Here is a 17,410-nt window from a genome sequence, read left to right as displayed (position 1 = left end):
AGAGAAATATCCGTTCTCACTACTTCTTATTCAACAAGATGCAAGAAAATCATGGCAAGACAATTAGGCAAGGAAAAGAAATAAAGAGCAACTAAACTAGAAAGAATCAAGTATCATCTCTTTTAAAAGAGAGAGAGAGAGAGAGAGAGAGAGAGAGAGAGAGAGAGAGAGAAAAGTAAACATAATCTTTTTAGCATGAGTTACCTGTACAAAATAATAGGTTATGATAGGCCATGTAGCTTGAGCTACATGAGACCTTGTCTCCAAAGGATGAGAAAAATGTTAAAATAGGGCCATAATGAAAATAAGTTTATGGAATCTGGAATGGTGACTCATGCTTAAGAGCACTTGTTGCTCTTGCAGAAGTCCCAGGTTAGATGCCTAGCACCAACTTGGTGCTTCACAATGACTCCCAACTCCTGTCACTGGAAAGGCAGGAGCCTCAACTGAGAAAATTCCTCCATAAGTTAAGGCTGTAGGCAAGCCTATACCTGTAGGCATTTTCTTTTTTTTTTTTTCTTTTTTTTTTTTTATTCTTTTTTACTTAAAATTTCCAACTGCTCCCCGTTTCCCATTTCCCTCCCCCTCCTCCCACATATTGCCCCCTCCCCCTGTTCCCCTCCCCCTATCCCCACTCCACTTCTCCTCCCCCTAGTCCACTCCCCCTCCCTCTCGATACTGAAGAGCAGTCCAAATTCCCTGCCCTACAGGAAGACCAAGGTCCTCCCACTTCTATCTAGGTCCAGGAAGGTGAGCATCCAAACAGGCTACGCTCCCACAAAGCCAGTTCATGTATTAGGATCGAAACCTAGTGCCATTGTCCTTGGCTTCTCATCAGCCTTCATTGTCCGCCTTGTTCAGAGAGTCCAGTTTCAACCCATGCTTATTCAGTCCCAGTCCAGCTGGCCTTGGAGAGCTCCCAATAGATCAGTTCCACTGAGGATAGGGAACCTGAAATGAACCTATCCTATAATCATACTGATGAATATCTTGCATATCGCCATAGAACCTTCATCTAGCGATGGATGGAGATAGAGACAGAGACCCACACTGGAGCACCGGACTGAGCTCCCAAGGTTATAATGAGGAGCAGAAGGAGAGAGAACATGAACAAGGAAGTCAGGACCATGAGGGGTGCACCCAACCACTGAGACAGGGGGGCCGATCTATTGGGAGCTCACCAAGGCCAGCTGGACTGCTACTGAAAAAAACATGGGATAAAACCGGACTCTCTTAATGTGGTGGACAATGAGAGCTGACGAGAGGCCAAGGAGAATGGCACAGGAACTTTCATCTGGCGATGGATCGAGAGAGAGACAGAGACCCAATTTGGATCAACCGTCTGAGCTCTTAAGGTCCAAATGAGGAGCAGAAGGAGGGAGAACATGAGCAAGGAAATCAGGACCACGAGGGGTGCACCCACCCACTGTGACAGTGGAACTGATCTATTAGGCATTTTCTTAAATAGTAATTAATGGGGGAAAGCTCAGTCCATTCTGGGGGTGCCATTCCTAGGCAGCTGGTCCTGGGAGAAAGCAGGATAACCAAGCCATAAGGACTAAGCCAGTTAGCTGTTCCTGCCTCCAGGTTCCTGTCATGTTTGAGTTCCTGTCCTGATTTCCTTCAGTGATGAAGAGTTGTAAGAGAGCAGAAGCCAATAAACCCTTTCCTCCCCACGTTGCTTTGGTCATGGTACTTTATCACAGCAATAGTAACTATGAGACAAATCTAACTAAGACAGTGTACATCACCACAGTCATCTTACTTCCTAATCTTTGTTATTAATCTTCCCCACAGAGCATAAGCCCCTTTATCTTTTCAGGGGTTCTATTCCAAAATTTAAACCAATGTTTCATCCACACATGGTAAAAACTTGTAGAACGACTGAATGGAAGCTAATTATAACTAGGTAAAATAGAATAATTATTATTGTGAACTCTCACCCCTTGAGCCAGCTAGATAATAATTCTTGCATGGCATTCTTACAGAGAAACTCAAAAAAAAAAAAAATAGCAATATCCCTTTGATAAAAAGGACAGAAGGCCGGGCGGTGGTGGCGCACGCCTTTAATCCCAGCACTCGGGAGGCAGAGGCAGGCGGATCTCTGTTGAGTTCGAGACCAGACTGGTCTACAAGAGCTAGTTCCAGGACAGGCTCCAAAACCACAGAGAAACCCTGTCTCGAAAAACAAAACAAAAAACAAAAAACAAAAAAGGACAGAAGAAGCACCAAGCCAGGATCTATTCTCCTAACATGACAAGGATGCTTTTCCTACAGTAAATCTGGCAGCTTCCAGCCAAGGCAAGGGGCTACAACACATGCTTTTTCACTAAGAACCACAAGCTGCATTACCCACTTAGTATCCTTTGATAAAAGCAAAAAATACAGTTTACACAGTCACAGGGTATACCAGACCTTGGGAGATTCATTATGTGACCTCTATTAACACCTCTTACAAATGTAAACAATTAAGTTTTCAAATATACAAAAACAAAACTAGCATAATATAAATCATTTTGTATAAAATGATGCTATCTGTCCAGTCTCTTTTATTCCTGTTAGACTATGTCAGATGTCTACTGACAGATCACTAATACATTTGCACACTGTCTCAAGTGCAAATGCAACAAGCACATCATAAGGTGAATGAGACATGGGAGAATATACATTTTTATCCATACATGATTAAGTATTCCATTGAAATGATTTAATTACTGCCTCCAATGACAAGCAAGTGATTGATCTTAAAGTAACAAGTGAGAAATGGTCTTAAAACAAAGTTTCATGAATCTTTCTAGGTAAGAGTAATAGGGTATATAAATAAAGCTCAGTGACATAAAACTTGCCTAGTATATACAAGACCCTGAATTTGATCCCCAGTATAGAAAAAAAGTAATAAAAATGGGTGTTTTTCCTTCACGGCTTTCTTCAAATTCAAATGAGAAAAATGCAGCTCCAGACTAGTCTGAGCAACATAGTGAGATCCCATCCCAAGCGAGGAGGGCAGGGGGATGAACAAAAACTTTAAAAAATGAAGTATGCCTATCTTAGTCAAAACTATGCCAAGAATTATTACCCCTCTGTTATTTCCTTATTGGTTCATAATATCTGCAGGATGAAGAGTGGCGAATGAAACTAAGTTATGACAAAAACAATCAACACACACAATTCAAGGACATATTTAATAATCAATTAAGCTGAAATTTTCAAGAACTAAATGATTGAAGGTTTTCCCACTTAAATTCCTTTGTGTTAATATAGGTTAGCATTCACTCATTCAACAAATATTTATTGGCTGCCTATTGCCAGACAATTCTTTTGCTGTAAAAGGTCAGATATATTAAATGATTCAGACTTGTGGACCACACAATGCTTTAGCTACTCAACTGCCACTGAGGGACAGAAGCAGCCAGAAAAAATACACAAATGCGTGAGCAAGACTGCATCCCAAAGAAGTTGCAATTTGTACCCTGAAATTTGAATTTCATATAATTTTCTAATATCATGAAATATTAGTTTCCTTTTGATTTTGTTTCAATCATCTTAAAAACTAAAAACCATTAAAAGTTTACAGACCATCAGAAATAGGCAAAGAGCCATTTGGCTTTTTGACCCATTTGCTAAATAGTGAGTAAATCTTAGGGCTTATAGCAATACACAAAACAGAATACAGTCTTCCAGACAAGAAGCCTCAGTCTCAGCTATAGGAGGCAGATGCCTTCAGCAGCAGAGCACATGCTTAACACTGTCAAGGCCCTGGGTTCCACACTCAGTACCAAAAAAGGGAAGAAGTTGGCAGGGCAGGAAGGGAAGGAAATAGATATTCTTTGGTATCTGAAGTGGGTAAGTTTCAGAAAACCCCACCACCAGACTGGGTTACACAGTGAACTGTCTCAAAAAATAAAAAATAATGTAAAGCATAATGGCCCATGCATATAATCTTAGCACTCATGAAGGTGAAGCAGAAAGAGCTCCATGAGTTCAAAGACAGCTTGGCTACATAACTAAAATAATATAGTTGTTACATTAAGGAATGACAAAAAAAACTACATGTTCAGTACAGATGCAAATTTCAGTTGGAATGTTTTTGATCTGCACCTACAAAAATTGAGAAATCATGACTATGTAGACTGATGATAAATTGGATGGCATAACAGACAACAATAAATATAATAATGCAAATCTAAAATAGAAGATAGGTAACAGTCAGAAAGATAAACAGGGGAGTCAAGTAAGCCACAAAGGTGTCCATAGTTTAGTTTTTATTTTGTTTCTTCTGACATTATTTCAGACTTAAACCTACAGTATAATCCAATATCCAAGAGGCAACAAGATGGTTCAGTGGGTAGAGACACCTGCCATCACGTCTGTCAACCTGAGTCAATAAATAGATCCACGTGGTGGAATGAGAGAACTGACCCCACAAGCAGCCTGCTGACCTGTAGATGCCATGGCACATGTGTGTTAATGTACATAATAAAATAAAAAAGGTAGTTTAAATTTCAAGTAATCCAATAACCAGAATATATACAGTTCTTCTACAACCATGAAGGATCAGAAAATAAAAATTATAAATCAGAGCCGGGCTGTGGTGGCTCACGCCTTTAATCCCAGCACTTGGGAGGCAGAGGCAGGCAGATCTCTGTGAGTTCGAGACCAGCCCGGTCCACAAGAGCTAGCTCCAGGACAGGCTCCAAAACCACAGAGAAACCCTGTCTCGAAAATCCAAAAAGAAAAAAAAATTATAAATCAGCATAAAACATGAAGTGACATCAACAAGTATTTTTCCAAAGACATACAAATGACCTACAAACACGTAAAAATATGTTGGACATCATTTCTATTAGGGAAATAAAGAAACAATGATGAAGTACTGTAGTAGTAGTTTGAATGTAATTGGTCCCCATAAACTCATAGGGAGTGGCATTATTAGGAGGTGTGGCTTTGTTGGAGTAGATGTAGCCTTATTGGAAGAAGTGTGTCACTGTGGAGGCAGGCTTTGAGGTTTCATATGCTCAAACAATGCCCAGTGTCTCAGTTTACTTCCTGTTGCCTTTGGATCAAGATGTAAGAACTCTCAGCTCCTTCTCCAGCAGCATGTCTGCCCGCATGCTGCCTTGCTTACCAACGTGACAATAATGAACTAAAACTCTGAATTGTGAGCAAGCCGCTCCAATTAAATGTTTTCCTTTATAAGAGTTTCCATGGTCATTGTGTCTCTCCACAGCAAAAGAAACCCTAAGCCTAAGACAGGTACCAATTCTCATTCACAAGGATAGCTTTAGTGACAAGGGTGGGGGAGGGTGGGATGGACCATAATAACTTGGATGCAAAGCAATTCTCACACATTGTTACTACAATGAAAAATGGTTCATTCTGTAGTTATGGAAAACAGCTTAATAGTTGCATTAAAAGTTCAATGTAGAATTAAAACACGACCCAGAAAGTCTATGTATAGGTAAATATACAAAGAAACTAAAATTACGTTTTCAATATTTGTACAGGTGCTATTCACATCAAGGATATTCCCAATAGCCTAGAGGTGGAAACGGCCCCTATTCAACAGTGAATGAGTGGATAAAAGTGCTGTGGTATGCACAACAATGCTGACTAGGTCTGCAGAAAGAAGAATGGAGTACTGACAGATGCTGCAGTGTGAAAGTCTCAAAAGCATTGTACTTAAATGGGAGGGTAGGCACAAAAGCTATGATTTAAGCTGTATGAATTATCCAGAAAAGATACATTCATAGAGAGAAACAACAGACTATGAGTTGTCATCTAATAGAAGACAAACAAATAAAGAGTAACTGCCTAAGGGGTATGAGGATTCTTTATAGAAATTTGGAACAAAATAGAAAATGGTATCTACAAAGCACTGTCAACATACTGTTATTAGTTTTTCAAATTGTTATATGAACTTCACCTCAATTAAACATATAAAAGGAGTACATATATTCAATGATTCTACATATGTCAAGCTTTGTAACTCACAAAGTATTGTTAACCTAGTGTTATTGGGACTTTCTAAAGGGGCAGAAATGTGTTTCCTGGTCCAGGTGCTATAGACAAAGGGTTATATTCACTATGAAAAATTATCAGAGCTATTCATAAACAATAAACTTGATTATTTTCTAGTAATATACACTATACTCAATAAACAACTTTAAAACCACAATACAAATTTCTTAGAATAAAACAACTAAAGTTTTTAAAGACTGTTACAACTGTGGATCCAATCAGTCTTTCTGCTCAAAATAAAAGAATCATTAAGTGAAATTCTCCATTCTCCCACTCCAAAGAGCCCCATTTGGAACATATACGTTAAATCTAAGGTTCTTTTATTTTTAATAAGCTACTACACATGACTCTGTCAGAGCTGGATCATAATGTCACTCTGAGAAACTCATTTCAATGACTCGCTAAGCTGCTTAACTTAGGCCATTTGAGAAAGTTTGTAGTCTATCAACATTAATACATAGCAAATAAATAGCAAAAAGCTACACAACAACAACTATGAAACACCGCAAAGGATATCTCTGCAGTAGCAGGGTTCACCCTACATGAGAGAAAGATGTGAATCAGAACAAAGAGTAAAATGGGAATGACTAGGGTAGGTAAACATAAAGTTTCCTAGGCAAGCATTACTATATTGTATTAACTACTAACATCTTTTCTTTTCTTGTATACCAGGCTGGTCTTGAACTCACAGAGATCCACCTGCTCTACCTCCCGTGTGCCACCATGCCTGACTTTTGTTTAGTTTTGTTTTGTTTTCTCTTCAGTAAAAGAATGAAGATATGATAAATGGTGACAGAAGCTTCTTTGGAGGAGGTTAGCAAAACAAAGATGGAAATGAAGGCAATGTATTTGGACCTACAGTACATTTTTCACCAAAAATACTCAGTGCAATACTTTACTCCAGGGACTCGAAGGGAATAAAGAATTTGGTTCAAGCTTATCTAGAGCACCAAGTACTTTGATCAGTTTTACCTATAGCTCAAAACTCTACAGTGATAGCCGGGCAGTGGTGGCGCACGCCTTTAATCCCAGCACTTGGGAGGCAGAGGCAGGCGGATCTCTGTGAGTTCGAGACCAGCCTGGTCTACAAGAGCTAGTTCCAGGACAGGCTCTAAAACCACAGAGAAACCCTGTCTCAAAAAAAACCCAAAAAAAAAAAAAAAAAAAAAAAAAAAACTCTACAGTGAGATACACTTGGTTAATGGTTCAAACTGCTGCAACTGGTGTTTTTGAAAAGCTGTTAGTTTGATTTGTAATTCATTTCAAAAGTAATAAGCTACTTAAGTTTTGATAGAAATTCTATTTCTTTTTAATTTTTTCTTTAAAAAGTTTTTCTTCATTTTACTTATCAACCACAGTTCACCCTTTCTCCCCTCTACCCGCTTCCCCCCCCCACCTTCCCCTACCTCACCTTCCCCCACCCAACCCCCTATTTACTCCTCAGAATGGTCTCCCATGGGAAGTCTACAAAGTCTGGCATATCAAGCTGAGGCAGGACCAAGCCCCTCTTCCTTGTATGATAGATGAGCAAGGTATAGGGAATGGGCTCCAAACAGCCAATTCATGCACTGGGGACAAATCCTGGTCCCACTGCCAGTGGTCCCACAGACTGCCCAAACCACACAACTGGCACCCACATTCAGAGGGCCTAGTTCGGTTCTATGCAGGTTCCCCAGCTGTCAGTCCAAAGTCAATGAGCTTCCACTAGCTCAGGTCAGCTGTCTCTGTGGGTTCCCCCATCATGATCTTGATACCTTTGCTCATATAATCCCTCCTTCCACTAAGCTGGACTCCAGAAGCTCTGCTCAGTGCTTTGGTGTGAATCTCTCTGCATCTGCTTCCATCAATTACTGGATGAAGGTTCTACGGTGACAATTAGGGTGGTCATCAATCTGATTTCAGGGGAAGGTCATGTCAGGCACCCTCTCCACTACCACTAGTAGTCTTAGCTGTGGTCATCCTTATGGATTCCTGGGAGTTTCCCCAGTACCAGATTTCTCCCTAACCCTATAATGACTTCCTCTATCAAGATATCTCTTTCCTTGCTCTCCCTCTCTGACCCTACCACAACTCAAACATACCATTCCCTCACATTCTCCTGCCACACCCGTCCCTTTCATCCACCCATACTCATCCACCCCACCCCCGCCCCCACCACACTCCCAATTTACTCAGGAGATCTTATCTATTTCTCCTTCCAAGGGGCATCCATCTGAAAACCAATATAGTGGTATCTCAGAAAATAAGGAATCAATCTACCTCAAGACCCAGTGATACTACTACTCTTGGACATATACCCAGAGGATGCACTCTCACTCATACCACAGGACATTTGTTCAAGTATGTTCATTGCAGTATTGTAATAGCCAGAACATGGAAACAACCTAGATGCCCCTCAGCTGAAGAATGGATAAAGAAAATGTGATACGTTTACACAATGGAGTACTATTCAGTGGTTTAAAAAAAAATGACATCTTGAAATTTGCAGGCAAATGGATGGAACTAGGAGAAAAAAACATCACCCTAAGTGAGGTACCCCAGACCCAGAAAAACACAATATGTACTCATTCATGAGTGGATCTTAGATGTAAAGAAAAGGATAACCAGGCTACAATACACAACCCCTAAGAAGCTAGGTAACAAGGAAGACACTAAGACAAATTCTTTTTACAAGAATTTTCGGCCTCTAAGAGCATCAAACTACTACCAAACTATCAACTCATTTTCTTGGCCTTTATAACAAGGTTAATTTGACATTTCAATCCAAGATTATTTTCAGCTATACCCTGAACTAAAATACTGTTAGTCATACTCAGAACCTCAAGGGCCAGCTGTCATTCAGCTCTGGCAGACTGTAGCTCTGAAAAAGGCACACTCCATTTGGCAAGATCTATTTTCTACTTTAAACAAATTTTAAATCCATGTTTTATATGATTCTCTTAATATTTAAATGTTTACAACAAATTTCACATTTTTAAAGATTTATTTAATATGTATGAATGCTTTGCCTGTATGTATGTAAGTGTGCCATGTGCATACAGTGCCATGGAGGCCAGAAGAAGACAACAGATCTCTTTGATCTGTGCTTTGAGCTGTCATGATGGTGACTGGAACCTAAGGTGGGTCTTCTGCAAGAGCAGTAAGTGATCTTAACCACTAAGCCCCCTCTCTATCTCCCTCTAGTATATAGGTCCATCCATACACATTTGTGTGTTTTCTTCTTTTTAACTTTCAACATTTTATAAAGGTTTAGGTCCCATGCTTCTGCAGAAGTAGTATCTTAAACTTTAAATAACTGAGGTCATTCTCTCAGAAGGCAGATCTTACAGGATTCTCTGGAAGTTCTCAGAGAAAACTATTATAAAACTCTGAGTTTGGCCCCTCCCAGATTTCTGTTTCTTGGTCCAACATGCCTTCCTCCTATCTGACATTCCCCATGAAGTCTTGACAAGAACTCAGTCAATGAAGGTACCATACCACTGAACTTCCAAACGCTTGAATTCTATACTTTCTCTAAGAAGTTCAGTTTCTGCTATTTCATTACAGTGGGAAAAGGCTAATTCAATAATCAACTCAGATGTCTGTGCTGTGAGATAATCCTCTGGATGGTGTGAATAAGTATTACTCTCATTGGTTAATAATAAAGTTGATTGGCCTATAGCAATGCAGGATAAAGTTAGGCAGGACAATCAAAACTAAGGATTTGGAAGATGAAGGACAGAGTCAAGGGAGATGCCAACTAGGTGCCAAAAAAACAAGATGCCAGAGGACTGGTAAAGCCATCGGCTGGGTAGCAATACATAGATTAATAAAAAATAGATTAATTTAAATAAAAGAGTTAGTTAGTAATAAGCCTGAGTTATCAGCCAAGCATTTTGTAATTAATATATATGCCTCTGTGTATTTATTTGCGACCAGGCAGTCAGAATGGGTAACCTCCATTTTACATGTCTGCTCATACTCCTATAATGAACATCACAGTCCTTCATCTTCTCTTCAGTTTGCCAATTTACCAATTCTCTACATATTCTTTATGATAGATTTGATGGTGTAAGTCTGCAAATTGTTCTATCCTTTGTTCAATTCTAAAGGAACAGTAAGTAAAAATACAACAAAACTTTTACTTTCAATAAGTTTTATTGAACTGTGTTAGTCTTCCTTTCCATGGTAAATAACTGACAAGGTAGGCAATGATAGAAATCTACATAGGGAAGTCACAAGAAGAATATGAACTTCCCAAAAATGTTAATACAAACTGAACCCATATGCAAGATTTTCAGAACTAAAACTAATTAAGGAGTGGGAATACAGTTCATACACTCACACACCTTGGGTTTAATTCCCAGTACCAAAACAAGGGGGAAAAGAACAAGCCAAAAACACTAAAAAACTAAAGAATAATTAACTCCTATCTATTATCACAGATCAGAGAGCAAACTGATTTACTGTGTGTGTTGAAAAGGCAGCTAAGATGTTCCTAGGATGTCTGTTCTTAGTCATTCTGTTTTTTAAGATATTCATGAATATTCAGTTTTATATCAATATTTCTATCAAAAAACCTAGGCAATTAAAAATAATGAAGACATACTTTACTACGGTACATACAAAATGTGTTTGAAATGTTAGCAAACTATCACAGTTTTAAGAGTAGAAAGCTAAAGTATTAATGGACTTTGATAAAGCACCAGAGTTAGCCAGGAAATATTTTCACTAGGCACAACTCAAGTCTTTTTCATTGATGAATACTAAACAACATGGCATACTTTAAAAGAAGAGAGTCGATTGTGGGGAAGAGTTCCTAATGAAATCAGAAAACTTTCCGTCTTCATTCCGTAACTCCTAATGACAGAGCAGTCTTTCTTTTCTGGCGAGCTCCCTTTCCTCTCTTCCTCAGGACATACTTGCAGATGCACTGGCTCCTTTACAGACATGCTGAGAGTTCTCGCTGTGGTTGATCAAAGCTGGAATGCCTGAGGAAATTACTCAACTAGACAGCCTGGAATTACATTCAGCCAAATAGTTAGAATGCTCTACTTAAACATGTGTTAAAGTAACATCTTAGACAGACTGGATGTAAGTTAAGAGAACACTGTCTGCATCACACTCTGTGAATGCTAAGGTTTAATATTAGTGACAGTTCATTTGCTAAAACTGTCTAACAGTACGAAAGACAACATACTTTGGCTGGGAACAACAGCATATGCACTAGAAAACTCTTACAACCCTATTCTATGTAAGATCCTTTGAAAATGCTAGAAAAATTGTGATAAATGTTGATATTTGTTCACAAGAACATTTGCTAATCTGGCATAATCTATTAAAAATACAATCATATTTTCGTTAAAGTATTTTAGTAAAAACATTATACTTACCTTTTTATTATTAGTCTGCCTAATTTTCAAATAAACATAATATAATTATGCAGAAAAATGACATCATGGCAGTTTTTTCCACAATTTTAACTGAAAGGCACAGAGCTACAGTACAAGAGTTACTTGTCAAACACAACAGAAACCTTTAAACTAAAATACTGGCTTCAAGACTCGCACATCTGAAAGAGTTTTAAAGTGTTTTAGTTGGACTCATTATTATGTCCAGGAGGAAGTTAGCACACACAGTACCTGAAACTGTTCTTTCCACATGAGCTACAATAAAAAGACAAATGCAGCTATTTCCCCAACATTGCCAGACTTGGCGGTCACTTACACTTCCCTTCAACCTAAGTCATTATACCTTTTAAAAATGTTGACAATAATATGGAAAATATCACTCAAATAAAACTCACCAGATCATGGAATTACAGCATTTACACCATCCTTCTTTCATGACATAGTCAAAATGGAGGCGGAGGGGAGAGCTAGCTTTTAAATATTCTACTAACTATATTTGTTTTTATTAAAAACATTTTTACCCTACTACAAAATGTTGTTGACCACTACATATATGCCAGAAGAAGGAAGTATAAGTTAATTTCCCACCCTGAATTCTGTAAGAAGCTTCGTGCACTGTACAGTGTTGATGCCCTATGCCAAGAAATAGGAGGATACCAACTGTCATGAAATGTACAGATCATGCAAAAGCCTAGATATGAAGTGAATACTATTGCCAATAAATACTCCTTAGTAGTAGAAAACACCAAAGAACTTTTGACAAGCAGAATGTTCACAATTTAAAGTTGTTTTCTACAGTGTCATAAGATCCTTCAATGAAGTTCTCACATTAAAAATAAGACAAAAAACAGAGAAATAACAGGAAATTTTTGAACAATATTATAAATAATTTTGAAGCAAGATTTATATAATACTCTTGAGAGCCTTAAAAATTATGTGCCACATTTCTTCATTCTTTCCTGGATTCTGAATTAAGATTGAATTTAAGAAACAAACAAAAACTTTGCTTTTTAAGATAGGGTCTCACTACGTAGTTCTGGCAGCCCTAGAACTACTGTGTAGACCAGGCTGGCCTTGAGCTCTGCTTGTCTCTGCCACCCAAATGAAGGAATTAAATCAATGCACCACTACACCCATTTTTGGTGTTGTTTGCTTGTTTGTTTTGGATACACAAAAACTTAAAATCAAAGGGCAATATTCTGGAATTGGGGAGATAATTTACAAAACAGGTGTGGTGGCTGGAAAGATGGCACACACTACTCTTTCAGAGGACCTGAGTTCAACTACAAGAAATCACATTGGGTGAATCACAGCCATGGACACCTGCACTCACAAGAACATGTAAATACACATAATTAAAAGTAAATCTTTGAAGCAAAACGAAGTCATGTGTGGCATAACTTGACGCATGTGCCTGTAACCCTAGCATTGAGAGGTTGAGATCCTCTATCCTTAGTGATCCAGAGTAAGTGGCAGACCCTGCCTCAAAACAGAGTGGAAAGTATTACAGGAAAACACCTGCCTTCTGACCTTCACATATATGTACAAGCAAGTACTCAACACACACACACACAATTTAAAAAAAAAAAAAAGTAAGGCCCCCATGGTAAATTTTCTTGATTGATGATTGATATGAGAGAGCCCAGCTCACTGTGGGCAAATGCTACCCCTGTGCTGGTGGTCCTGGGTACTATAAGAAAGTAGGTTGTAACAGGCCATGGAAGAAGCAGTAAGCAGCAGTCTTCTCCTTCATGGTCTTTGCCTCCAGTTTCCTGCTCAGTTTGAGTTCCTGCCCTGGCTTCCTTTGACAATGGACTGTCATGTGGAACTGTATTCTGAAATAAACCCTTGCTTTTGTTCACAGTGTTTTATCACAGTAATTAAGACAAAAATTGGTAGCAGAAGTGAGGTGTTACTACGGTAGACTTGGCCATGTTTAAGAGTGGATAGGATAGGGGCTGGAGAGATGGCTCAGAGGTTAAGAGCATTGCCTGCTCTTCCAAAGGTTCTGAGTTCAATTCCCAGCAACCACATGGTGGCTCACAACCATCTGTAATGAGGTCTGGTGCCCTCTTCTGGCATACAGGCATACACACAGAATATTGTATACATAATAAATAAATAAATAAATAAATAAATAAATAAATAAATAAATAAATAAATAAATAAGTGGAAAAAAACTATTAGAAGAAGCATACAAATTTATTTAAAAAAAAGAGTGGATAGGATAGTGAAAGGACTTTGGACTGGGAAATCACTGAGTGTTCAGAGCTAAACGGGCTGCTGTGAGAAGCTGAAAGATAGGAATGTTATTAAAGCTTGGCTGATGACGTTTCAGAGGGAAGTTTTGGGAATCCCTTAAAGACTATATGGGGGCTGACTGATATTTTGAGTTTTAAGACTGTGTGGTTCTGGTCAGCTGGAGCTGAAATATAAGCTGTCATTCAGAGACTTAAACCTCTAAAGTGAAACCTTTGCTTCACAGGGGCAACTGATACTGGTCAGCTAGGGCTGAAGAGTCAGCTGTACTTAAGAAGGAACTGGCATAGATGAACAGAAAAATACTTTCTGCAGAGTCAGCTAGAGAAGCTGTGGTCCAATAGCAACCAAGGCTGTAGCTTGTGCTGGCAACTGAACTTGGTAATGTTAAAGTTTCTAAAGTCATACTGCTTTTGAAGGCATGAAGCTTGGAACTGTGCATCAGGGCTGGAATCTTTGATGAGAGGCCACTGGTGAAGATACAGAATCAAATGAAGTAGAAGACCCAGGACTGGAGGGGTTCTAGAAGGTTTGGTACTATGAGGCAAGGTCACAGTCCAGGAAGAGAGCCCAGGAGAAGGTACTGGTGGAAGTGTAACCTTGTTGCAGATACCTCAGCATTTTGGAGATGGGACATCACCAAGGACAGCAGCAGCTATGAGATGGAACCAGCTTTACTCAGCCTAGGAGACAAGTGGTGTGTGCTGGGAAATGAAGCCCTTTGGAGCACAGGTCCACTACATAGATAGATAGATAGATAGATAGATAGATAGATAGATAGATAGATAGATAGATAGATAGATAGATAGATAGATAGATAGAGATAGATAGATAGATAGATATAGAGATAGATAGATAGATAGATAGATAGATAGATAGATAGATAGAGAGATAGAGAGATAGATAGAGAGATAGAGAGATAGAGATATGATGTCCTCTATAGGAGTTTGGTTTTAATTGATTTGATTGTACAAGTGCCTTGATTTTTCCCTTTTGGAGTAAGAAAGCATTAAACTTATTTTTTTGTTTTATTTTGTTTTGTTGGTTTTAATTTTACTGAAGCCTACAGTTAAGAGACTTGGGCATTCTACAGAGACTTTGGATATTTTAGAAAAACTGTGAAATTTAAAAGAGATCTTGAATATTTTAAAAACCCTGAATTGTAAAGTGTTTCAATTTTAAAGACTGGAACTTTTTAAAGTTGAAATGTTTTATATTGTCATATTAGTATTAACATGATATCTTAGGGACAAAAAAGAAAAGTTATAGCTTAATAAGTGATGTGTTTGTGTGTCAAGTTGAAAAGAGATCAACTGTCCTAATTAATTTTTTAGCAACTTGACACAAGATAGAAACATTTGGGAAGAAGTAACCTCAATTGAGAAAATAGCCTGAAAGACTGGTCTGTGGGCAAGCTTCAGGGGCATTTCCATTTCCTTAACTGATGAGTGATCTGGGAGGCCCAGGTTACTGTGGGCAATGCCTTGCCTGGGCTGGCGGTCAGGATGCTATAAGAAAGCAGTCTGAGTAAACCATGGGGTGCCAACCAGTAAACAGCACTCCTCCATGGCCTCTGCATCAGTTTCTACCTCCAGGTTCCTATTGAGTTCCTGCCCCGAACTCCTTCACTGACAGGTTGTGCAATAGAACTGTAAGCTAAAATAAACTCCTTCTGCCACAGGCTGCTTTTGTCACAGTGTTTCATCACAGCAAAAGGAACCCTGTAACTTAGGCCTATTTTTATACCCAGCATACCCCCCACCAAAGAAAAAGAAAGGTAGTCTTTCAAATGCATAGTCTATGGTTACACAGAAATGAAACACGCAGAAAAGTTTCAGCTTCACTAACAAAGGGGGAAAAGTTGTAAAAACATAAAATTCTATAAGATTGATGTCTGACATCTCAGATTTTGCAGAAAAATGGATAGAGCAAGAAAACATCAATTTGAGTGAGGTAATTCAGACCCAGAAAGACAATTATCACATGTACTCACTCATAAGTGGTTTTTAAACATAAAGCAAAGAAAACCAGCCCACAAATCACAATCCCAGAGAACGTAGACAACAATGAGGACGCTAAGAGACATACATAGATCTAATCTATATGGGTAGTAGAAAAAGACAAGATCTCCTGAGTAAATTGGGAGCATGGGGACCTTGGAAGAGGGTTAAAGGGGAGGGGAGAGGCAGGGAGGGAAGCAGAGAAAAATGTAGAGTTCAATAAAAGTCAATAAAAAAACAAATATAATTGCAATGTGGTGCAAAGTAAAATAAAAATTCAGATTTTCTTTTACCAAGAAAACAAAAAGAGTGATGTCTGAAATGATAAATCACGTAAGTACAAATATAGATGCAATGATTCAAAAACAATAAAACTGCAATTCTCATAACCAATGAATCTAATTATATCCATGAATACTGAACCACAGCATATATCAGTCAAGATCAAATAAATTACTTCTACATAGTCAAAACACAGAAATATTACCAATTCTATAATCATACTATAGGTTGATTGAAACAGTTCAAAACTGAGTATCAAATGAAATATATTCTTAAAAGTAACAATACCGAGAGAAAAATGAAAACTCATACGTGAAGCTACATGCTTCTCAGAAACTGCTAGGTCTAGTCTTAGAACACATCCCCTTGACAGCTTCGGCCAAGAGGAAACAACTGATAAGGCCCATAGAGCACTTCAAGAATGGCTAGAAAAATAAAGAAAGTCTTCCTGTTCCCATCAGTACAAAGTAAATCATGACATGATCTGTAGTTAAATATTTTCACTTGGCTTTTGATACAGAGTAAAGTTAAAAGTAAAATAACTGTCTTGATTTTCTTCTTATTCTTTAAAAAAAAAAAAAGTGAGAGAAAAAAAAAATATTGCTTTTCCCCAAGCATGTACTCTGTGCTAGAAAGCAGACATGATTTGGGAAGAGAGCAGCTGTACCTACCTAACATGTAAACACAGTAAGTTACAAGTTGATTCTCAGTACTAAAGGCAAGAAACAGCATTAGTACTCCAAAAAGTGTTTTAAAAGAACGTAACTTACTTTGACCGTCCCAGACTAAGTGGGCTCTGTCTGATGCTTCTTTGTCTGCACAGGGCCACCCACAGCCTGTCTTCTAATTAAATCAAAGCTCTAGCAGCAGAACAAGCAAACAAGGTGCCTCCCGTCTGTGTACAGCTCTTCAGGACACAGTTCCCTTGGCCAGAAGATGGAAATTCTTGGGAGAGGTGATTTTCTGCCTCTTCACAAGAAGAACACAGAGACTTGGCTGGATGCAACTCCATGAAGTGTAACGGTGTGTATACACCTCAAAAAATAAAACAAAAAAATGCAGAGAAACATAAAGACTCCATAATAGCTGGAACACACAGAAATAATGAAGCACCGCTGGAAATACTGCTAGTAAGACAGCACAATCGGGGCTTGGAAATAACTGGCGACACCAACTATTTTAAAAGGAAAGGAAAGAACATCACAAGTTAAAACTACAATTCCATGCAATGAATATACTGCAAGCACTAGGAGGAAAAAAGCAATCATTTGTTAAAGCCAAATCTTTTATTCCACATAAATAAAAAGCACAACTTCCCCCTCCCATATTACAATAAATAAAAGACATCATCAATGAAAAAGAAAACTTGGACTTTGAAGAGCAGGAGGTATAAATGCATCACCAACCACAGTACAGTTAATGGGTGTGTGTGTGTGTGTGTGTGTGTGTGTGTGTGTGTGT

The 17,410-nt window shown here is 38.5% G+C and overlaps 1 protein-coding gene across 6 annotated transcripts in view; it reads right to left on the bottom strand.

The window, feature by feature from the left end:
- The window catches only part of Tasp1 (taspase 1), a 357,326-nt gene that overhangs the window by 311,273 nt on the left and 28,643 nt on the right, over positions 1–17,410 (bottom strand). For 2 of the 6 annotated variants that reach the window (XM_057780151.1, XM_057780150.1), the window contains exon 3: positions 16,720–16,984. The exons of the other annotated variants lie outside the window; for them this stretch is intronic. The gene's annotated coding sequence lies outside the window, so the exon portion shown is untranslated. The remainder of the gene's footprint in view (positions 1–16,719; positions 16,985–17,410) is intronic. 6 annotated transcript variants of the gene reach the window in all.

This window comes from Chionomys nivalis, chromosome 9 (genome assembly GCF_950005125.1).
Source record: "Chionomys nivalis chromosome 9, mChiNiv1.1, whole genome shotgun sequence".
In the NCBI taxonomy this organism is placed as follows: Eukaryota; Metazoa; Chordata; class Mammalia; order Rodentia; family Cricetidae; genus Chionomys; species Chionomys nivalis.
This window is presented reverse-complemented; position numbering and strand designations above follow the sequence as displayed.